The sequence below is a fragment of the Pelecanus crispus genome, chromosome 6 (assembly GCF_030463565.1).
Source record: "Pelecanus crispus isolate bPelCri1 chromosome 6, bPelCri1.pri, whole genome shotgun sequence".
NCBI lineage: Eukaryota > Metazoa > Chordata > Aves > Pelecaniformes > Pelecanidae > Pelecanus > Pelecanus crispus.
In genome coordinates this window covers 64706716-64731502 of record NC_134648.1, presented here as the reverse complement: position 1 = coordinate 64731502, position 24787 = coordinate 64706716, and positions in this window count along the sequence as shown.

Genomic DNA, 24787 nt, shown 5'->3' with positions numbered 1-24787 from the left:
ACAAAAATGATCCAAGGGCTGGAGCCCCTCTCCTATGAGGCCAGGCTGAGAGAGTTGGGGTTGTTCAGCCTGGAGAAGAGAAGGCTGCAAGGAGACCTTATTGCGGCCTTTCAGTACTGAAAGGGGCCTATAGGAAAGATGGGGACAGTCTTTTTGGCAAGGCCTGTTGTGACAGGGCAAGGAGTAATGGTTTTAAACTAAAGGAGGATAGATTTAGACTGGATATAAGGAAGACATTTTTTACAATGAGGGTGGTGAAGCACTGGAATAGGTTGCCCAGAGAGGTAGTGGAGGCCCCATCCCTGGAAACCTTCAAGGTCAGGTTGGATGGGGCTCTCAGCAACCTGATCTGGTTAAAGCTGTCCCTGCTCACGGCAGGGGGGGTGGGCTAGATGACCTCTAAAGGTCCCTTCCAACCCAAAGCATTCTACGATTCTATGATTCTAGGTAGATCGACAATTCACAGCAACCAGTCTGTTTGCCAGGCATAACCTCTGTGGCAACTAAATACTAGTTCCTTCAAATCTGGTAGCTATCTGAATCTCTACAGTTTGTACATATTCTTTATGAGCAGTAGCTTTTGAATTGCAAAAGCAAGTCCTGCCAGGGCAAGCATTTCTGTTGGCTCATTTAAAATTTGTTTTCCCTAAACACACATGTGGCAATGCAACATTCACTTTCTACTCATTTGCCCCAAAAGGCCATGACAATGAGTGTTAAGTAAGATGTGAAGGGATATTAATAAGATTTAAATCATAATTACTGTCCATAGGACATAGATACAAGTTAATACACCTCCTTCCATGCTACAGTAGGATATATTTTGTTTTCAAAATATCCTAAATGGAGTGTCTTCCTGGAGTCTCTGCTGCTCCCATATGTTGCTTTTAAATATCAGATGAGTTTTTTCAATTGGTTTCAACATCTTATGCTGTGGCCAGCTGATGTACATTGGCATAGGTCCATTATACCATTGCAAATATGTCAGTCTATACCAGCTGAGATTACAGCACAGTTCTAGTTTAAAATATACTTAACATCTTTTTAATGCTTTCTTGAACAATGCTAGTAAAGTCACCTGTTCTATCTCAGTTTCTGTCCTTAGTAAAGTGTATGGGTAAAAGTTAACAACTTGGGGAAGATGAAAGAGAACAGAACCTGTCCCCACTCTTTAAGGCAAATATGCTTTACAAAGTCATGATGGGAGGGACTAAGTTTCCATAAGACCAGTGGGATAGAAGAACATAATTTACCATTTTAAGTGTTTCTGAAAACAGTGCTAAATTCAAAGCACTGAAACAAATCTTTTTGGCTTCAACTCTGGTGCTGCTTAAATTATTCACTGTAAACATATGACCATACTGATTTAACACTTTTGCTGTTCTTTGTGATTTTGTTGGATGAGATGACCTTGATTTGCTGCCTGTTCAAAGCACAGTTTTGCCTATTAAATAACTTTCAAATGTTCACCTTGGGCTGCCTAAAGATATTACTGATATGCTCACATAATTCCTCCCCTTGAAGTGCCAGTCTAGTTATATCAAAAAGAAGTACACACTCATTGATCTCATGCCCCCATGAGTACAAAGTGCTGCTTCGGCAGAGCTTTGTACTTGCCTGGAGCCACCACGTGCTGGTGGTCCCTTGTGTGGTCTCTCATCTCCACACCCTGATGTTCCCCATGGATGTTGTGGGGGAGGGCTGTCAGGGACTAATGATGTTTTGGGATGGAGCAGCTAACTCTTATGTGTTCTCCCCCACCATGGGTTCATTTTGCCCAGGTGTCTTTGGGATGGCTGCTGGTACCATAAGTGAAACCAAGCATCGTTGAGCTGGGCTCTCGATGGGGACTGCAAGTTGGTCTAAGCAGAGGCTGAAATTGAGCTTTTCTAAATGTGTGCCAGCTGCAGGAGCATTCCCAGCTGAGCTCACCCCAGCACTAGACAGTGCAGGATAAACCCACAGTGGGTTATATCCTGACATGCCACTGAGCTTGGCATTGCAGAGATTTCCCATTGCTTTGAGGGTAGAGCCTGCCTCAGCTGTATGGGAGCTGTTCTCATATGCTCTGGGAGCTTACAGACATCCATCACTGCTCTTTGGTCCCACAGGCAGCCATAGTCTGTACTATAGAGAATATACTCGGCTGAGCTGTTTCTTAATGTGTTTATTGAGTTAGCAGGAAATGTGGATAGTAACTAGCTACCTCAAGAAAACCAGAAGAATTGAACAAGAACATAAAGCAAATACGGGGTGATGAAGCTGAAGCATGGATAAAGATGGTGTTGTCAAAGTAGAAGATGATTTACTTGACTAAATGTACCTCCTCCTGAAACTTCAGTCATTGTGGGAAGACTGTCATTTAGGTTGACAGTAATGGATGTCCCTGTGTGGCATGGTCCCTGAGGTATAGAGCTTCAGCTGTGCAACAGAAGAGGTTTATCACAGCTGTTGTCCTCCCAGGGTCAACGCTGGCTCCTTTCCTGAGGAAAAAGTACCCTTTTGGATGCTTTCAGAGAGCTTCAGGAACTGCGTCTGTCATAGACCCCTCCTCATGTACCCAGGCATCACCCCAGCCTTCCTGGAGCATCTTACTTCTTCCTTCTCCCATCTGGAGAAGTGCCTGCCACTTTGGAGCTTTCCCTGCCTTCAGAAGGGAAAATTTGGATTTTTTTAAAACATTTTTCTCAAGTCAGAAACCTTTAAATCTCTGTCCCATTCTTGATATCTTTAAAAGCCTGTTTTGGACTATTCAGCTTAAGTCTGGGCTTTGTGAGAGTTAAGTGCACGAGTGAAACAGAGCTGATACACATTTCTGTCTCTGTCTCTGTATACCCTCAGCTTGTCTGCCAGGCAGTGCACTTGCTGCTTTTCAGATTCTCTGGTGATATCTGAAACCCGCTGAAGTGTGAGTGGGAAAGCAAGGAGGATGCCATTTGGGAACTGGTGATTTCAACATGAGCACGTTACTGTGCTGTTTTTACGCAGCAACAAAATAAAGCTTAAAGGTCTCCTCTGTGCATGCCATTTTCAGTATGCTGGGGAAAAAATATTTTTACATATATAAAGCAAAGCAAGCTCTGGGACACTACCAGCTCCCTCCAGATGACATTAAAATGTTAGTACCTGGAAAGAATAAGTTAAAACCCCAGAGCTGTGTGAAACAGTAAAATGCAGGGCACAGGCTTGAGTAGTAAAACTCTTCTCCAAAGCAGTTTGAGGATGCCTACGTGCTAGGTCATGCTGCTTTTAGCTGTCCCATTAAACGTCCCTCTTGTCAGAGTCTACAACATAAAAAGCTTTTGGTAAGCTTTAGGCTGATTGTCATGTCCAGAGGGCATTTAAATACACCCCTTTTGACCTGAAGTAAGCATTGCTCACCAAGAGAAGCTAAATGTCAATCCAAACCCAAATGTGAGTGGTAGCATTGGTATCCATAACCCTGAACACCGTTGCAACTTCCAGCACTTACTGCATAAAATGCTCCTCCTCAAGGTCCAAGTCGAGTCCATGAGATGTTTGAACTTGATCCTGTTCTGGTTTAAGACAGTTTGGTTGTGTTGCAGCCCTCGGCAATTCTGCCAGTCTATGCCAGCTGGACACATCTCCCTGGCCATCGGTCTTCGCAGTGTGTTGCACCCAGCAACTGGCAAATATTCAGCGGTTTTTCTGTTGCTTGTGTTTCTCCTAATGGAACTCCTAAGTAACCTAATTGGTAATTCACATTTTAATGAGCTCCTTATTATGGGGTTAATAACCTACATTATTTTGTGTGGTTCTAACCATTAGCAGCTTGATGTTAAATGGTTTTAATTTGTTTTGATGCACATCTGTTGACTTAGCGCCTCAGAAAGTAAATAGTTCAGTGCAGATTTGATCAGGAACAAATTTGGGATATGCCCTTGAGGTCCTAAATGCAAGCAGCAGCCTTCCCACTATCTGGTCTCTTTCAATTCACCTTATTAAGACTTTCCCAAGACCCAGCAGGATGCTTTTTTCCAATATGATGCTCCACAAAGTTGTCCTGCCACTGTAGTAATTGGTGGCATGCTACCAGGCTGTTTTCAAAGCATCTCCCTAGGTGCTCAGCTCAAGGAATGAATTGAAACTGGCACATTGGAAAAAAAAGGAGAGAAATCTGAAAAGGGACCTGAATGGATGGGGGAGGAGGAAGAGGACTGGTTCCCAGGGATATCACACATAACTTCTGTTGCTATGGCAATCGCTCTGTCTGTCCGTACTTGCTCAGAGCAACAGCATCATCCAGAGCCACACAGTCAGGTAATTTTGATAGTTCTCATTTGGGATTGTGGGAGACAAGCAACGGGGACGTTTTCACAAAAAAAGTGGTGTGGGGGGGGGGTGTGATAGAGAGAGAAGAAGAGTTTGCAAATATGCATTAGCCTGGTCCCTGCTGTCACCAGGGTGTCAGCTGGGGCATGTTTGTGTACAGCACCCAGCACAAGCACCACCTGAGTTTCAGCTGGAGCTTCTAGGCAGAGCCATGGTACAGATAAGCAAAAAGGTGTGGGTCAGGGAAGTGAGATTTCAGCAATCACACCCTTGAGCATGTGGAGGAACTACAAAATGTGTCTTGTATCCAAATATCTCTTTTACGTGCTCTCAAACTAGCAGGATGGGAGAAAGTGTTGAATCACAGATATTGTCCTTGGTAAAACACCATCTCACCCACAAATTGCTTATAACACTAATAGAAATACGGCACAGACAAGAATCTGTGGGAAGAGTGAATCACTGGAAATGACATATTTATATAGCACCTCTCGGCATCATATTATGGCAGCTCTGCTTCCACAGGATCTGATCCTAGAGGTCCTGCTGTGCTGTAGACCTTGAGGATGTACTCAGCCTTCAAGCTCTGCTTAATCATGGCCTTTCCAAATATAGGTGCCGGTCAAAACATTCCTTCCAAGAGGGTACCAGGAGGCTCACTTCCATTGACCTTGAGACAGGCCAAATTTCAACTGTGCTGCATGATACTATGTGCCCACAGAACAAGAGGGGTGCAGCGTAAGTCTAACCTGCAACAAGTAATCTTGCTTTTGTAGAAGGTATTTTCACCACGGTAGAATTGAAGAAAAACTCTGTACCTTCCTGCACTCTTTTCACTGTGTGATTTCAGGAAACTGCTCCCTTATGATGAAAAGTTCCTGCAATAATGCACCCTGAGGTGTTGGTTTTTAAGCTTTTCCAGCAAACAAGATGTGTCCTGCTTAGAGAAGTGTACTCGCCAGGGCACAGCTTGCCAAGTGCTAAGATTCAGACTCAGAGAGTTGATTTTTTTTTTTTTTTACTAAATTGGGCTGGATCAAGTCTTCGTAAGAAAAGAGTATCTTGGCACAGCCTGGATAGAAAACAGAGATAATGCCAGTTGCGTGTTAACTTTTCAACTGGCATGTATTTTGTTGTTTAGAGCTGGTATCAGAGGGATGTGATCTTCTCTCTGGTGCCAGAGAGGTTAATGTAACTGTCACTACAAGCATTTGAGTTAGGCAACACGTATCTCGGTTTAAAACATGCTTCCCATATGGACTTAGCATACTGAAAGCATTTAGGATTTCAATCCACACTTCTTTCAAGTCAAGGCTTCTTTCAGTTTCTCCAAATACTTTTTAATGACTTTTTAAAAAAACTGAACTAAGTGGATAGAGTGCTTGATACAATTTCCAGAATGTAGAGCAGTGCAAACTCTGTGCCACAAGCACCACACCCAGCGAGCCTTGCTCTGGGCATGGACTGTGTGGCAGCGCCTGCCATCCTTCCCTGAACTCTCATTGCCACCAGCAATGGTCCAGAAGATCTTCTGCTCTATTTCCCTGCATCTTCTAGAAATGTTTCCTGGCCCCATGTGCCCTGGAGTCTACTTTTATCTGGAAAAAATGTGAGGTGTCCTCTTGTGTTCTGGTTGTTATTGTGTGTAGCACCACCAGGAAGGGAGCATCCGATCAAGGAAAACCCCTATCAGAAAGCCCTGCTCAGAATAAACACCAGGCAACACAGAGAAGGGTCCGTTTTGTCAGGCTACATGGCTTCCCTGGTTTGTGCTCGCTGGAGTCTCGTGAATCTCCCACACTTTCAGCAGCAGGGTGGGTTTTTTTTCCCAGCTGTTGAAGTATTCCACTTAAATAAATGGACTCCTAAGGGGGTTGCCTCCCCACTACAAGAGTGAGAAGTAGTAGGGCCTATCTGAAGTGAACTGCCTGCAATCATGTTTCTCTTTGAGAAAAATCTCACTTTTTCCAGAGAGCTCCCCCAGCCTGGAAGCCTGGAGATAAGGAGGCAAAGATAAAGGCTACACTGTGGGGCTGTTTGCATTGGAGGAGACAATAAAGTTGATGATAGTAAATGCTGAGTGTATGAGACTGAACGGATGGATGGAAAATTACTGAGATATTATATGCTGCTTTATCTTGGGAACTCAGCAAGCAAATGTGATTTCTAGCCCGGCGTGATATGATACTAGCTGAGCTGCATCCTAAGATACACGGGCAAACGGCTGGCCTCTCCCGTGTGCCAGCCTCTGCTCTTCTCAGGGGTCTTTTCCAAGTGCTTCACACCATGGACAGTGGATGGCCTGGGGACTGACCGTCAACCACTAGGGACCACCAGCCTGTCGGGAATCATGTCCTACCTGTGCCACCCTGGGAAAGTCATGCAGCCCCATTCCTTACCTCCTTTTCATTTTTATCTAAATCCTTTTGGTGTTTGGAGACTTAATCTGCCTGTCAGTTGCTCTACAGTAATTTTTTTTTTTTTAAGGGCTAACAGCACTTCCCTTCCCACAGCCATGTTGTGTAGATAAATAGTTGTGCCTGAGGGTGTATACTCCAAGCCTTTCTGACAGACTAAACCTGAGGCCGTCACTGGGAGTTGGCTGCTGGTGCAGCAGAACAAGAGACTGTACTGCTCTTAAAACAACATCCAAAACAACAAACGAGAGAGACACTTCCCTACCATCTGAAGCCTTCCTAATCCTTACCCAGTGCTCACAGCTGCCAGAGAAACTCTTCATGGAGCACTGAGCCGATTGAATGGAGACAGAGGCAGACTTTCTTTCCTCCAGCCTGTGGGTTGCTGTGCTGCACCAGAAACCTCCGTGATGGTGGGAGGAATTCTTAAATTCAAGATGCATTAAAAATGGAAGGCTGTTGTCATAGCTGAGCTGGAATTAGGGTAGAACCTTTGTCATTCCTTTATATTTTTCCTTTCCTCCTCCTCTTCCACACCTGCCCCATTTCAGCAAGTCAAAGCAGGGGCTACAGGGCAGGATTGGGACCAGGTTGCATGTGAGGAAGCATGTTCAAAGTCCAAAGGATGCACCTGGGACCTTCCCGGGGAACTGATTGCAACCTGTGGGTCATCTGTACCCAACAACCCAGTTAGCCCCCACACGGGAGCCAGCCTCATGCATCCAGATCCAAAATAGACGAATGGCCTATGACCAGCTCAACAGCAGCCTGCACCCTTCTCCTTCTCTGTCCAGAAACATGCTGGGCACTGCAAGAACTACTGATTTGTTTTGCTTTACGCATTGTGTTTCTAAAGGAAAGATATTAGCCCCTGAAACACAAAGAGACTAGGAAGGGTGGAAATAAATGCATGGGCTAAAAAAATAAAGCAACTGGGACCACCAGGAATTAACTTGCCCCATTGCCTTCTAATTCGAATCACAATCTTTTTTTTTCACAGAAAGACACATCCCTTCCAGAGGTAGGTGCAGAGGTTTTCAGATGTGAGCTCCAGAGCTTTAGGTGTGGTTTCCAGTTTAACCTCTGGGGTCTGAGAAAAGAGCCCCTGTTTCCAGGCTGCACTAAAAAATGGAGACAATTTAGTGTCTCCCAGCAGCACGCCAGTCCTCTCTTTGCTTTGGTCAATGGTGCAGAGCTTTCCAGGCCAACATGCTGTTTCTTCACAAGCCTGGAATCTGACAGGGCTTAAAAAAGGACAAAAATTATACAGATGTGCATTCCAGGCACCATTCCCACATGAACCAAGGAGGCCCAAATTAGCCTGGATTTACACCAGCACAGCAGGTCAGCCCAAATGTGAGAACAGCACAGTGTACACCCAAGCCCAGCCCCACTGCCCTGATGTTTCTGCATCTCTTGGACCAACTCAGTATGAAAGGGATGAGGAAGGGTCCTGGGAAGACCCCATTGCCATGGTCTTCTTTGCAGCAGCTGTTGCCTCAGTTTCCCCGTTCCCAGGGTGGTCTGGAAGGAGGCTTTGGCAGGGGCTGGTTAGTCCTGTGGTGTGTCCATGGGGAGAAGGTTATCCTGTGTTTCCACATCTCACAGGTAACTGGAAGGCTGGGAGAGGGTCCCAAAGCTGCAGCTAGTATCCAAGGGGCAGCACTTGCACTCTAATGTCTCATACCACCATTTCATGACCTACGTGATTATGGGCGCCCTGCATATTTACCCTGCAAACTGGAAATCTTCCTAGCAGCTTTGTGGTTGATATTCATACATATACATATATCTCTCTCTTATGAAGATTGCTGGCCAGAGCCTTAGCTGGCATAAATATGTGCAGGTCCAATAGGGCCAGCTGGTGTATGCAAGAAAATATGTCTCTGTGTGACTGAGGCTGAAAAATCTTACTGGGAGGGAACTGTCTGTGACATTTTGTCACATGTCACATTGTTAGTAAAGCTGAGCAAATAACTCACTCTAAATCATCCAGTCAACAATTGCATCCACACGGTTGCTCACAAAGTCAATGTGGGACCAATGAGTGCTCTACTCCTGAGACCCAAATCTGTACCAGGACGAGGGCTGACCATGCACAATTTCCCCTTTCCTTTCCCCAGTTCACTGCAGGGATGGACCCCCTCCATGAGCCCAGACAGGAGACAAGCTCTGCCTTAGAGTTCACATCCCCCCTAGTCTGGCCATGGCCAAATTATGCAGGAGCAATGTCCAGTACTCACAGATTGATTTCCCATGACTCACGATATAATAATTCCTGCCGTAATTCATGGTATGACTGCTAGCGTTGTGCTTCTAGGATTCACTATCTGAAATTTGAGGAGAACTGTGAGGGCTTGATTGGATGTGCGGATTACAGGGCGTCTCCCAGGGATCTCACGGTCCAAGCATAGAAAGCACCCGGTTCTCTGCTACAAATGTTTCCAGCCCAAAAGTGTGGTAGATTTCCTGTTTGCAGAGATCCCAGATGTTTTCTTTAAAATTCACTCCAGCCCAAATGTTCACACTGGTGAACTTGTTCACTGGACTGTTTCCAGAAATTGAATGCAAAAATGGGGCTGGGACACAGAGAGGGTGCAACATGTGATGGTCTATTAATTTGCCGTGGGTGAATCAAATGCACACAGACACTGTCTGGGATCTGACCGGCCATGATTGGAAAACTTGTAGGAATCAAGTAATGGAGATGGTAGAGGAAATCCTGTCATTCATTGTTTTAGTAGTACTGATGTCACTTTTATGTCCCTTTTATCCCTTGTCTCATCCAAGGATTCCAGAGGGAAAGTTGTGACTGACAGTTTTGGTCAGACAACCAGACATGACGTGCAAGAGGTCAATTCATTCTCTGTTTGTCAGAGAGGAAGAGATTTATTTGCTGTAGGTACATCCGGCTTTGGCTTCTTTGCGATGCTCTTTTGTTTATGCAAACCAGTCAGCTGGGGGCATGGAGGTCAAGATCTACATCCCAAGTAGGAAATCGGTGCTCAGAAATAGCAGCCCTGGGAGTTCACGAGATGAAGGTCCCTCCAGGCTCCCTCTCAAATGCACCCCATGGAAGGGAAAACAAAAGCCCTGTATTTCTACAGGAGGGCGTATTTATGGCTTTAAATTGCAAAGCCAAGCTTTATCACAATGCAACCAAATTATTTCAGGGCAGATACACAGAGGAGGTTATTGGGAACTATTAGCTACCCACATTTTTCAAGTAGAAATCCCAAGTGCTTTAGAACATGTTGTGTTTTGATAAATTTTGCCATACCAGCCCCTCTTGCAAAAACATTTGGGCATCAAGACAATGAGTCCCTCTTTGCTATTTAAACATAAAATAAAGGTCAGGTTTGTGCCCAAGAGAACACAGACTCTTAATAAATCTGTTCAGGTGGCTTTCTTCTCTTGATCTGCAGCTATGTGGTAACCATTGGGGTTTTTATGAGCTAAAGACTATCTCTACATGACATAGGACCTCTCTTTCTTTGCAAGTTACTTTTACTACTTATTTGCAGCTGTGGCTTCTTTCTTGTTTTCCTAACTCATTGCCGTTAAAAATTGAAAGTGGTTCAAGTCTCAGGTGAAATAACTCCCTCCACTGACCCTGTTAATGATAGACCTATGTACTTGCCTTGCACTGAGTTCACAAAGTTGGTTGGTTTCCTTGTGCTGCCATCTACAGAGCAAGCAACAGGTAGTGCCTGGGGATTATTAACAGCCAGATAATTCCAAATCCTCCTCTTTAAATCTTTATGATCAGTACCTTCTCCAGCTCTGATAAGCACTGGTGGCAGCTGGGACTACTGGTTTTCTCTCCAAGATTGTCCTTGAAGTCATCACCATAAGACCTGCAATCCAGATGGCTTTGCTGCGTCTGTGTCACGGGCTGCTTCAGTACCAGGGAGATTCAAGTCTCCAACCCTCTGACCAGAGATCAAGAGCCAGGTCTCAGCTCTAGGAGTTTCTGGGCCATCCAGCAAGTGATCTCTTCCTGCCTCATTCTCACTTCATGTTTTGATTCTTCAGCCTTGTCAGCACAAGACTTCTGTCTCTCCTTCAGCCACGGGAGGCTCTGAAATATTCTTGTGGCATCAGTGGTGACCTGTTTGGGGACATTTTTCTGCACACCAGTGTTCCCAGTGTGGCACAAGGGAACTGGAGTCTGCCACTGAGCTGCTGCATGCCCAGTGGCCCTCTAAGACAGGGCAGAGCTATGATGTTCTTCTGTAAAGGAGGAAAAGATTGCCTGGGGTGATCCTTAATCTTTCTATTGATTTCATTAGTTTCAAGGTTAGGAGTCCAGAGCTAAGTAATGCTAATGCCAGATTGAGTGTTCTCTGTGCACAGGTACACAATGATGAACCTGCAGGGCCCAAGAAGTGGACAAAAAACACCTTGAGACAATCAGGCTGACAGGAACCCATTCACTTCTGGTGTTTTAGACATTGCAAAAACGTCCTTTAGCAAATCCTGATGGTACTTAAACCTTGTCTGGAACCTCAAGGTGCTGGATGGACCTTGGCTTCTAAGAGAAGTGAAGAAAGCAGACAGGGGATGTATTGATTTATAATGTGCTAACATCTTTAAAAACCTGATCCAGCCTGAATGCTCCGAAGGTCTCTGTATGAAACCCTACCCTGGGTGACTCCCTTTAGGTTAAAAATAGATGCTGCATTTCTGTATGTGGTGCAAGTCACTGCAGTCAGAAAGTCTGGTTGCAAAATGTACAGCCCAGACTGCAGAGGGGATTCCAGTGCAGGGAAGTTTGTCACTGGGATTGGGCTGGTGCCGGGTGTTCCCCTGCAGCAGTGAGAAGGAAGCACTCCAGCATGATGGCCTTCTCCTTCCTGTTGTGTTTGCTCCCTGGGATGGCAGCAGGCAGGAAAGACCAAGGTCTGGTGCAAGGTTATAAATCAGCATGCAGACCAGCAGCAGGGCACACCGTGAAGACGTTTGCAGACAGGGAAAAGTCAGACTCTTGGGAGGCTGCAGCAAGCACAGCCCATGATTTCTGCAGCCCTGTGGGAAATGGGGGAGTTAACAAATGCCAGCCCTCCTGGGGTCCGTCTGGGTCTGGAGAGCAACCAGGCATCGCAGAGTGCTCCCATGCTGGAGGCTCCCGTCCGCCTTCATGACTCTTTCCCCTAGACAAAGCGGCAGCTGGAAGCCTCCCCACTCCTTGGCCTTGCAGGAACCAAGGAGGGGTGGGGGTGAGCTGCAGCTCACGGAGCTGCATTGGAAAACAAGCCCACACGCCGGCATACACAGACCAGGCAGTACCTGGGCCAGCCGTAGCTTCCAGGACCTGCTGTGGGGCAGAGCTTTCACCCAGCTAATGGTTGAACTGAGCTTGCCAAACCAGGTAAAGACATAACCTGCAGCTCCCTCGACGTGTTTGTGCAGCTCGTTGACTGTGTGTTGGAGAGGAAGAGAGCACTAGGCAGTAACTCACATACCTGCACTGGATTGTGTAAAATGTGGCTGTGAGCACCCACCTGCCATGTTGCTGCATGTGCATTGGTTTTATTACTCTCTGCCTCAACAGTGTATATGCTGGTATTTTCAGGGTGGGGTTCATCACAGGTTTCCATGATTTATTTCCCTTCTCTGCTGAGGTTTCTGAAGCCTCTGAAGAGGCTTTTGAGACTGATAGAGGGAATCATATTTTTGTGCCTCTGCATATTTTTCTAGATGAGGCTGTGTCCTAAGTGCCTTTGGCTTCGGGGTCACTCTGTAGTATCCACAAGGAAGAGGACTGCAAATGGGGGGTTTTAATGCTGCTAAGGCAAGGTCTGGGTGCTCTGTACTAGATTAGGAACTACCCTTGAATAGGATAGGAATTGGTTTTATTTCCAAAGACTGACATGCAGGACTCTGCAGAAGCCATCACTGGCCAAAGACTTACAGCCACCATGCAGGTTTTGCTGAAAGCCTTACCTGCGTTGTGTAGACAGCCTGCTGGCCTCTCATGTGGGATCCAAATCCATTGCAAAGGAGAGCCTAACGAGCAACAACAGCCAGTCTGACTCTTCAGTCTCAGTTCCCAGGCTGCTTGCTCCACCCTACACATCCCACACTGTGCTTTAATTCCCCTGTGCCACCTCCACCTCCCAGGCTGACGGGGAGGCACCAAGTCACCTGCGGCAGTGAGTCAGCTGCATGCACCCATTGTTGCCCATGGGTACCTTGCAAGAGGCTGTGGGTACAGGCAAGAACTCCTCCTTTCCTGCAGAGGACATTCAGATTTATTTAAAAAGGCATGATTGATGTTAATAGCATGCACAGGTACCTGGAGGCTGCAAAAACCTATAGGAAAAGCTGCAGTGAGACGAAAGAAGTCGCCTGCGGTGGAGGAAGCGTCATGTTGAGCTACTGCCCTCTGCTGCTGCGTGGCCCCGACTAAGGCAGATAGTCAGGGTGTGCATCCATTTCCAGCAAAACTTCTCACCGGGAGTTTCCCGAGTCTGCCATGCTGCCTCGCCTAAGAACTGGGAAGCTTCTCCCAGGTTTTTGTTCAGGATCACAATAAACAGATTTGTTCAGTTTTTCCTGAATGCTCATTTTCAATGTAGGTAGCCTACAAGGAAGTAACTGTCATTTACCAAGATAAAAGGCTGCAATTTAATCACTAATTATCTCTTTTCAAGCTTTGCTGGCCTGACACCATCCAAAATGAATGCAGCGCTTCCAATAGGTGCTGTGCTGGTGCCCGGGGAGACGGAGTCTCTGGGCTCTTCTGCAGAGCACGGACAGACAGGGTCTGGGGTTCAGTGTCCTCTAAGCCTTGTCATATACCTGGAACCCCCTGCACACTACACGCCATCCCCATCAGTCATATATTAATATAACACTGCTTTTAAAATAGCGCTCTGATGTATTCTGCTGTACCAATCGGGGTCTAAATGCTGCTTAAAAGCCAGGAGCAGGAGGTAGCTGGGAGAGGTAATAGCACGAGGAATAAACTTCTTGATGGGACACCCAAAACAGGCACGAGCTCCCTCTGGGGTGTCTTCAGGCCAAAATATGGACAAATGCATAGGGACAGATGACATAGGTAAGCTATTTCAGGGACGGCTGCAGGCAGTCCTGAATAACGCCAGGGTCTAGACAGCAGTATTAAAAGCAAAAGTTTTGGAGGCAGCTGGACCACACCCTGGCTCCTGATTTTGTCCCCTGTAATGGTAGTAAGTAGCCTTTTCTGGATCTGGATGCAGGATATACCCACTTCCAGCTGGACTGGTTGGCACACAGAAAGCAACGTCATAAAGTAGGTGGCAATTAGATGTCACTTCCCTGCTGCCACAGCTTGTCCTACTACTGTCCATACCAAGAGGTATACCCATCCCTTCCTGAGTGAGTAAACAACATAGGCCATGAGACCGGCTCAAGAAAATAAAGTTAATGCAATCTCTCATATTGACAATGTACATTAACAGAAATGGTCTCTGCTCTGCCCTGTTCTAAACCCCACATCCACCTCTACAGACAAAAAGGCTTTTGATATGGTTTAATCTATAACCTTTTCCTTCTCTTTCTTCAAAGAAGTACTTAGGAATTTTAAAAGCCGTCTGTAAAAATGTGTCATCTTCTGTGAGAATAACCTATTGAATTAGCAAATTGGTTTTGTAGAAAAGAATAGTTCCATTGGAAGGGACCTACAACAAATGTGTAGTCCAACTGCATGTTAGGTAAGCAAGTATTTTTCCAGAGTTGTGTATCAATTACACAAAATCTCATAAAATGGGACGGCTCCTTAGTAATACTGGGTGAAATGTCTGTCATTTTATCTTGAGAAGAGTGTATGGTTACTATCGGCACCAAAAACAAAGATCACAGACTACATCCCTGATGCTGCTGTTCTTTTCACTCCAGAAACATTATGTCCTGGATATACCATAATATTTTTTCAGCAAATTAGCAAAAAAAAGTCTGGTTTAGTTAGCATAAGAAATGTATTCTGTACACTGCTACTGTCAAAATTGTAACTGACTGCATAATGAAATATAATTTGGGATGTAAAAATGGCATTTTAATATGCTCTACTCAGGGAAAGGAATTTGATATGTCATTCTGGCTTACTGATAATGTACATTTCCCACTGGGCAAACTAAAAGACATGCAGTCTTGCTATCCAGAAAGGTGCCAAGTCATACCCAGTCAAAAAGAAGCTTTTCTAGGCCATACAGAAAAATGTTAAATTTTACAATACAAGTCTTAATTCAGAGAAGATAACTGGACTCACATGCTTTAGACCAAAATTACAGTAGTCAGGTGATTGCTAGAGGAGGTTTTCATAATCACACCAAACTGGAAACAAGCAGAAATGATCTGGCATTACACAGCCTAAATCTTGCTCTGCTCTGCTGCTTGGGCTGCTGCAATTTGGGGGTTAGGCTTGGCCCAGGGCTGATGTTGGAGCTGGGTACGATAACTGGAGTTGCCCAAGGCGCAAGGCATTTGGAACTGCAGTTCTTGACGGACAGCTTTAACCAGCCTTCCCTTTTGGTACAAGTTGGGGAAATGGTTTCTCAGATGTGTGACTTAAAACCAGAATTTCTGTTGACCACCACACAGAGGAACCTTCCAGTTACATCTCAGAGTAGCTGACAGAAAGGACCAAGAGAGCTTGTGACCAAACACCTATTTCCATTAAAAATAGCCTAGTTTCTGCACCACAGCCCTACTGCTTGAGAAAAGAGAGATGCTGTGCGTGGTGGTGGACATGCAGAGGAGTCTGCAGATGCAGCCACTGCCAACACTATCCATAACAGCAGGCTGCAGGGAAGGGGATTTGTCCCTGGACAGCAGGAATCTCTGAAACTGGGGCTGTTCTGCACCCAAAGGTGCCCCTTCACCTTCTGCAGTGACCCCAAGCCTGGTGGCAGGCTGCCTGACCCTCCCCTTGACCACATGTCAAACACCAGGGAAGATCGAGGTGTGAGTTGGGACTTGCCCACCCCAACAGCAGCCACTACAAACCCTGCACCCTGGGCACAGGGAGATGCCCCCTACCTGCAGCGCTGGCTGCCTTTGCTGATGGTGTTTCCAATGCCAAAATCCACTGCAGTGCTTGATTCCGACTGGTCCTTGACCAATTAGGGAGCTTCCTAACAGGATGTCATGTCACATTATCTTTATTTGCACAGTGCTTCAAATGCCGGAGAGCTGGCTGGCTGGCTGGCTGGGCAAAGATGGATGCTGACTTAAAGGAACATTGGCCAGTTTATCATCTGCTCCCTTAATTTCTGATTGCTTCACAGGGAATGCTCTGATCTCTCTCCTTAGACTCGGAGTCTAGCTTCACGAGCCTCCATTTTTTTTTTCTTTGTTATGCCTTATTTCTGATTTATTTTTGGGGTGAGGGACAAGAAAAGCCTGGTACCTCCTACAGCTCTAACTGTGTCAGGCCAGGCTCATCCTGAAGGTCCAAGTGGAAGCGCTTCCCAGGCACCGGGACCCACCCTTTTGGGAGCCGCAGTGGCGGAGGAGACTTCTGCCAAGGGAAAGGAGCTTTCAAATCCCACCAGAACATCTTGCCTGGGAAAAGTGAGTTGCTGAGTCACCACAGCTTCTGCTTCCCCTTTCCACAATATCCCACCAAAAACATTGGCTCTCACTGCTTGCACCAGGTGGGGTCAGGGCAGGGGATGGTGAAGGTATAGGAGGCACAAGTACTGCAGTGACCAGCTCCCACCATCCACCAGTATAAAGCTCTCAGGTAGCAAGTGGGGCTTCTCCATCAACTGCTCAGAGCCCACTGTCCAGCACTGTACATCCAGCTTGTGCTGAGTGGGCCAGGACACCTACCCCTAGGATGAGCCCACCTTGCCTTTGACTTACCCTAGCCACAAACAGACACTTGCAATAACTTATGAAATAGTATACAACCCGCCTTTCGGACACCACATGTTAACAGTCAGCAGCTTATTATCCTGACTGGTTTAGCATTGCATTTTGGCTGATGTGCAAAAGCCTTGCAGTCACACAAAGGAGCCAGCGTCACACTACCTGCAGCTGAGCAGTAACATTATATACAGCTAATGAAGGTAGAAGAAAGCACGGATCCCCACGAAGGCTGGAGCTGTCACGCCAGGGAGTCTGTTAATGCTGCAGCTTCACTTTAGCATCGAGAAGGATTGAGGATCACTTTTTCAGCCCAACCACTTCCACAAACTAGAGTGGCTGCTGCAGGATGGCCCACATGACTGACAGAGGGTTACAAGCACGGGGAAATGGCATGCACACCAAGTATGTAATGAAATGTGTGTGCGCACATTCATGTGAATAAATGATTGAACATGCAGAAATGGAGGTTAGACTCAGAAGTGAGACCAAAATGGAGGAGAGACTCTTGGGACTGGTGACCCTTGGCCACCTATTTCTGCACTGCAGTAGGGTAGAAATACTACAACAACCACCGCCAGCTCCATCAGCATCTGAATTACCTGGGATTCCCTGGTGTACCATCTCCACTAAAGCCTTTCCTTATTCTTCCTGCTCCCACTGGCTCTACCTTTTCAAGTCCAATTTAATGGACCATTTTTTGAATTTCATCTTCTCCAACTGGACCAGAAACATTGTGTTTAGGTGCAGGAAATATGGAGAAGCAGTTTAAATTATGTTCTTTAACTCTGCTGGAAAAAGGGACCTGGCTGGTGATTACATGGGGCAAAACCAGGTAGATGAGGCTCTCTAAGATTGCCCCAAGGAGTATAATTTCAGGGAAACTAAGTCTGGGCTTGAGTTGGTGTCCAGAGGTGGGAGAAGTAGTGAAGCAGCTTGCAGGCAGCCTGTGCTCCTCTTCCAGGCTCTCCACACAGAACACGAGGCTCAGGGTTTCTGTGCAGTTTTCCTGGAGACTGGGTTTGAGCCAATGCATTGGCGCTCAGTGGAAGGATTTCTTCACGAGTGTGTGTCTTTGTCCACACTGGAGTTCCTGGGATCTGGCAGTGAATTATGAAATGACTGCATATAAAAGAGGTCACCTCTGGGAAGAGGAGGGGAAATGAATTGTCAGAAAAGATATGTGGGAAAAGGAAGTCATTGTTCTTAGAAAATCAGGTATGTTGTCCCTCTGCAAGGCCAAATGTGCCCTTTCCAGTTAAGGCACTTTAATCGCAATGGGGAATTGTCCTGTCCCATCTGCAGAACAGCACCTTTGGACTTCTTTTTTAATGGAGCTGAGATTTCCCCATCCCCCAGTGATGACTGGAGTAGGTGGCCTGGGGAAAAATTCTTTATTCATGTGAAGACAACCCATCAGGTTCATTAAACTGCAGATTATATAGGCTGATGACAGAAAGAAATTAAATAAGGTTTTGTCTCTTTACTTCCTTATTTTTAATTGAATAATAGACAGTTAATTTGATTGAAGCTAGTCATGTTAAACAGTTTCCTAGGATATCATATTGAGAAGTGTCTCATCCTGCAGGTTGCCCTGCGACTTGGTTACTTCTTTGGCAGTGATTTTATGGCAGTGATTTTGAGATGCCACTGAGGCCCCCATTGCTCCTAGATTGCTACACCTTACCTTTTTTTGAGGAGGTGGTGGAAGGTAGGGCTATTATCATTATTCCATATTTAAACCAGAACCAGGGGTAGTGGAAAAGCAAGCTACTGTGGAAGTGGGACAACTCCAGTGAGAACTAGGAGGAAAGAGGGCACAAGACCCGGGCTGCTGGACATCGACTGGACAGACTCCCACCCTGTTCCTTGCAGTCATGCCCATGTCAGTGCTAGTGCATCCAGTGTGATGTTTGCCTGAAAGACTACTTGAAGAAAAACAGGCTGAGTGCTTTCCAGCCCACATGTGCAAAGCCCATGGGGGTGGGCAGATCCTCAAGCAAGTCCACCTAATGAGTTACGGACGGGCAAGCCACTTCCTCACCTCAGTGCCTCTGCCAGCACCCGTGCCAATGCCCAGGCTGATCAAATCTGGTGTGGAAATGAAGCACGAGCTCAGTGGAGAAGGAGCGTGGCAGGGTAGCTGCCCCTCGATAAGGCTGGCTCCCTCCCCGCCACAGAATGTGGAATACTGTTTTGCTCCGAGCACGCATAGTTTGTGTGGGTGTAGATTTACATTTCGTTAAGGAAAATGAAATAAGGGGGCCGGTTTCAACTAGCCTGCAGTTTTATTATTTGCAAGAGCCCTTGCCTTCATGTGATGCTTTACGTAACAGCCTTACACATCTGCAAAGTATGTAAAGCATTTCCACTGTTAGGAAAAAGAAAAAAGGGGAGGAGATTTCTGAAAGGTACTGTGTCTCCCGGGAGGACTTTACAAGGAATTTTTAGCTCCTAGTAGGCAAGAAAACAGCAAGGATCATGGGTCTGCTCTCTAGGGCCAGCTTTCCCTAGCTTTATGGGATAGTAGACCACATTTCCAGGGATGACTACAAAGCACGCTTGAGAACATATCCAATAATGGCTTCAGTTCAGAAATAAAATGCTAAAATGAGACAGGCTGAGTGAGAATAAAAGCAGCAGGAAACTGGGACGTGCATCCTGATCTCAGGGAGAAACAATGGTACCAGGAAGAACATAAAATTAAGAAATGGATGGAGCTCAGGGAGCAGGAGAGTTGTTGCCATGGGCAGTCTCTGAGTGGCTGCAGAGCTACGGAGTTGATCTGTGGGCTACTTTTCTGTCTTACATCACCTGAAAGACGTGAACAAGCACAGTCCTTCTTTAATGTTTATTATTACCCTATCTGATAGTGCAATGTATATACATGTAAGGCTGTGGAATAAAATAGCAAAAATGTTATGAATGCCTCCAAGGAGGATTGGAATGAATGAAAAATATCTGAAGCCGTTCAAGTGCAAAGTCTAGTGAATCAGTCCATCCACTTTTCTTTGGCTTCTGAGTCTGGGTGGACCCAAACCACAAAGAAAAGAGGAAACAAAGGTGGAGTAGACATCGAGAAAGATCTTTCTGAAACTTGGCATTAAAATGTAAGAGCTCCCAATCACTGCTCAGCCCACGCAATGTGAAGCAATTGGAAAGGACTGGAAAATCACTGCACAGTGCCCTGAGATGCAAGGGGTGTTTTGTTTGTTTCTTTTCCCCAGGAGCTGCTTAACAGCTATATGACTTCCAAGGAATTGTCACCAAGGTCCTCTTCCACCGAGGTCTCCCTTAAAATGGCGTGAAAAAACAGAGGAAATGTGAATGTTCTGTTCGATTCAGTAGTTTTGCTTCTGCTTTGCACTTAGTTGTTGTCATTTAGAGGTATGTCACCGATTCTAACAGTCTTCCCCATTTTTATAGTCAGGAATAAGTTTCAGATGGTGAGCCTCCTTCAAAACAGAAACATGTAACCTTAGTATATATAGAGTTTCTAAGTGCCCGTCTTTTGGATATAATCCTGCAGATACTTCCTATAATCAGTATAGCTTACCCCTGAAAGCAGATCCCCAGTCCAAAGCACCGTGGAGTAAGTCTTGGTTCATCAGGTCCCAGAAGCATAAGACCATCCAGCTCCTTTCTGCCAGTTCCTACTCTAAAATTGTACTATGAATGCTAAAAACCATCATTTCTCATGCCGTGTATCACCTGCACCTACAATCCCACATGGAGCTCAGCCTAGAACAGTAAGGCAGATGAATATGAAGTCGTAGAGTAGCTTAGACATATTCATGCCATGAAAAAAGGGTTGGATCCAGTATTGTCCTAGACCCTTTACCAAATCAGCAGAAAGGCAAGAAAAAATTGGTACACTGTTTCATGTGGGCCCTTTGCCATGGCTCTGCTCCTGTCCCACAAGCCTGTTGTGCACAAGCCAGCAAAGGGGCACAGGAACCCAGCTCCAGGAGAGAGGGAACAGCCACCAGCCTCTGAAATCCCTGCTGGGGTGACCATAAACCCTTCAGGCATGGTGCAGATAGAAAAGTTAGTTCCCCCTGCTCCCAGCCAGGGCTGTAGCCATCTGAGACATTGCATTTTCCAGCAAATTAAGAGGGTGATACTTCCTCTGAGGATTTCTTTGGATCCCCAATTCTGTCATATAAAATGTACCTCAAAACACCTTGCACTGCTGCCCCTGTGGCTGCATTTCACTCTCCTCCTTTCTTTGCCTGAATATTTTCTTGGCTGGGAGCCATTTACCAGGAGCCTTTCCTTCTCCCAGTTGCGTGCTTGATTCATACTCCTGTTTTATCCTCTCCTCCTTCTTTCTGAAGCATTTACCACTCGGTAGAAATATTTGCATTACTAATCTATCTCAGGTCTTTTTACCGCTGCCCGTCTCCACAGCATCTGATCCTCTTCCTTACCACTTTTCTTTTCATTACTTATTCATATATTTATACAATATAGGAGTCAGAGATCACTACCAGAAACATGCCCCGATTGTGCCAGGCCCACAAGGAGACAGCCCATCACCCGGGGACTTTACAATTGAAATGGCCGAGACAGACGGAGGAGACCTGCGCTGCAGAGGGACCGACCACCATGCTTGCACCCCTCATCTGGACCACACGAGTGTCCTCCTTGCCCCTGACTGTGGTTTTCCCTGCCTGCCACATTGTAGTGAAGTGCGACATGAACAATATCTCTTGCTTCACAAGCAAGCACCAAGAAACCAGAGGAGTCCTCTCCCTCCCCTGACTCCCCAGTCAGTACAGTCCTCCTGGCCTAGAGCAGGGTCAGGTCCTTCTCTGCAGGAGCTGCATCCCAGCATGAGCATGGTGCAACTTATTCAGCTTTCAAAAATGATTTGCAAGGCAGTATTTACCGTTTGACCCCTGAGTTGCAGCCTTTCCCCATTGTGCATACATATTATTCTTTTGCTAGGCAAATGGCAATTTTTCTTCACTGAAGGGATAAAGGCAAAAATTTGCTCCCAGAGAGAAAGGGGAACTTTTCTTGTTCTTTTTTTTTTTTTTTTTGCCCCTTTCTGTAATGCTGGCACCAACCCAGCTTGCTGCGTTTTACTTTCTTTCCTCTGTATGTGTGAATAATTTTTTTTTGCACAGCTCCAGAAGAAAAGGATTTCTCAGTCTTAACATCCTGTTCACTTCTGCACGCTTTTGAATGCTCGTTATTAAAAGCTAGCTATTTATACACAGGAACAAAGTACATTCCACTAACCCCTTGTGGCATAACTCTGCATGCTGACTGCTAAGCTCTAGAAAGGTGAATCGAATGTATGACAGAGAGCTTTTTATAGGGATTGAATACTCACTGTACATCAACACAGTAATACCCTTTTAAAATTCTCTTTGCTATCTTGTCTTTGGAAATATGAAAGGAAAACCTTTCAACAACCTCATTCCCTCTGACTCTAATCTTGATTGTGTTGAGAGGGATAGGTGCCAGATAACTCTATTGGTGGAAACAAAGATAAGAAGGCTGTGTATACCATAAACAGTTATATTGCTTGAATTATGTTCTTGGACAGATGCAGTGACAATAACAGGACAGCATTAATAGGGTGAGTGGTTAATTTACCTGCCTGGTGTCTTTCAAAGAGATTAAGTTGCATTTCATTACCGGAAAATTCCTAAGGACCTAAAATGAATCAAGAACAAGTGCATTATCTCAAAATCACCCGCCTGACAGTACAACACAGTGGGCATCTCACAAGGAGAGGTTAATCTAAGTGAAGCCTTTGTGCAGCCCACAAAAGGGACTGGAGTTGAAAACAAGATGTCAAAGCAATCTCTCGGCTGAAGACTAGAAGGATCCTTCAGAGATTATTTGGATGTTTTGGGTCTGTCTACTCTTGGAATATCTTTAAGACAAAAGATTGGTGCCCAAGGTGCAATTCAACATTTTTGCTTTGATTTTCACTTTTTTATATTCCCATCAAAGAATACACGATGACCCGTCTAATTCACAGCTGGTACATTGGTTTCAAAACCCACTGAATTACATTTTTAATCTTGATTGAAGCTTCTTCCACCTGCCTGCCCCAAAAGTGCTTTACTGTATGCACAGCTGTGACTGTAGTTCCACCAGGCATTCACCCACCTGAGTGTTTGTTCTGGGCCTTCAGAAAAAAAAAGTCTACCCACACATCAGTATCACCACAGAGCACCATGCCCCAGGTCTCCAGGAGGGGATTCTGGTGAGACCACATCATGACTTCCACCAGTATGTTGTGGGAACAGAGCAGGTACAGCACTTCATTCAAAGTCCCAGTGTCTCAAGAGGACAGAGGCTGTAATGCCATCCCACCTCATTTGTAGAGACTCTCTGATCAGTGCATCACCCAATTTTCATAGGTCCTCATTCTTGTGCTGTGCTGGTACAAACTGTTTCAGAAAGCCTTGGCAAAAGAGAGCAGAAAAAGTAGCCCTTCTTAACCCAGTTTACTTGACAGTTTCCATAACAACTTGACACAGCTATTTATATAGCAGGAGAATATCATTTGCGTTCCATCATTTTTAGAACCTTTGTTGCCATATCAACCTCAGCGCCATGTAGCAAACCACAGTCCCATTCAATTCTCTCTTGTTTGCTCAGAAAGAAACTTCTCTCTTAATGAATTGAAACTCATTTGGTCTCAGAAGGACCCTTGAGAGGCCTATGTGTCACTTAAAGTACCATTCAAGCCCTAATTTAAATGGGCTTCTGCCTATGTGACCTATCTGCACCAGATGGGTGGAACCATATGCAGTGGGAAGCAAAGATGAGGACAGGATGGACAAGCAGACCAGCAGTGCCAGCAGCTTGCTTATCTTTCTTGGGAAACAAATAATCAGAGGGATATGGCAGCTACTGACTTTCTCTGTGATGGGTGGGGAGGGAAAAACTAATTTTGAAATATCACGGTTTCAAAGGCGTGGTGTTAGCATTCCTGAGTCAGCATTTTGTGAGGGAGACTGGACATCAAGGAGTTCCAGCAAAGAGCAAGGTTAGGATGCAGTGGAAGTCAAGATGGGTAGATAAGTGGCAGAAGACAACTGCCAGGGAAGAGACCATGTTCCCAGAGGAGGAGGAAAGGAACCTTCCTGGTGTGGGCTCAGGTGCTGCTCAGTCCTGGCTTTATTCCCCACAATGCCAAGCACCAAAAGGCAAACCAGAAGGAGACAGACATCCCCAAAGCACAACTCAGGTGGGGATTAAGTATCTTCCAATATCTCCCTTTAGAGGAAGCCGTGGTGCTTAGGCACTTAAGTTCTTACAGCCAGGTGAAATTAATCCAGGCCTCAGGTTCTCACCAAGGCTTTTTTCCTGGTTCCTACTGGCTGGTCCAGCAGGTGCTCTCATTCACATATTTATGGTCTGTCTGGGGAAGTTCAGCCTTGCAGACCATCCAAATATTCCCTTCCAGGTCAGAATATAATTAGTTTTAAAATACTCGTACAACATGCAATCACAAAGATCTGTAAACCACCTGACAACTTTGGCTGACTAAAAGCATTCAAATAATCCTTTGCCTGAGCTGCATTTTGTCACTCACACTTCCTCCTTCTGTTGGGAGATGGCAGGTCTGTTGTCCGTACCCTGACACCCCACTGCCTCAACCTGCTGTGGTTGCTACTTTACCAAGACACTCCTGTTTAAAATAGGTGTTGCCAATCTCCCTTCCTTCTAGGACCTGAAGGTGTCTATGCATTCCCTGGAGCAGGCATCCATTTGGCATAGCAAATTTCATACAAATAAGGCAACAAGTAGACATAGTGTCAGTGATTTAGCCTGTCTTCCACCAGCAGAAATGCACACACTGGTATTTCTAAGAAGCAGTGTCCTGGTTTACATTAGTTGTTATTGTTCTGTCTTGTCTTAATCATCTCAGTGTTTCTACAGGGTCTCCAGTGAGACTGAGAAGCATGTTAGCAGCTCCAGCATGGCTGGGCTTAGCTGTCTATGTCAGCAGATGAGAACCTCTGCCACACGGATGTGTTTCGTCATGTAGCAGTGCTGAATACAGACTCTGTCAGCTTTATTAATAGCAGCCCTATTATTTTAACATGATGTTCCACCAACCCCTTGGACTGGGGACAATAGGAAACGGTACTTTCATGTATAAATCTGCGGCTCACTGAACTGTTTGAATCTGTATGATTCATTGTCAGAGAGTACTATGTCAGGCACTGCAGGCAAAATAAAATAGACTGCAT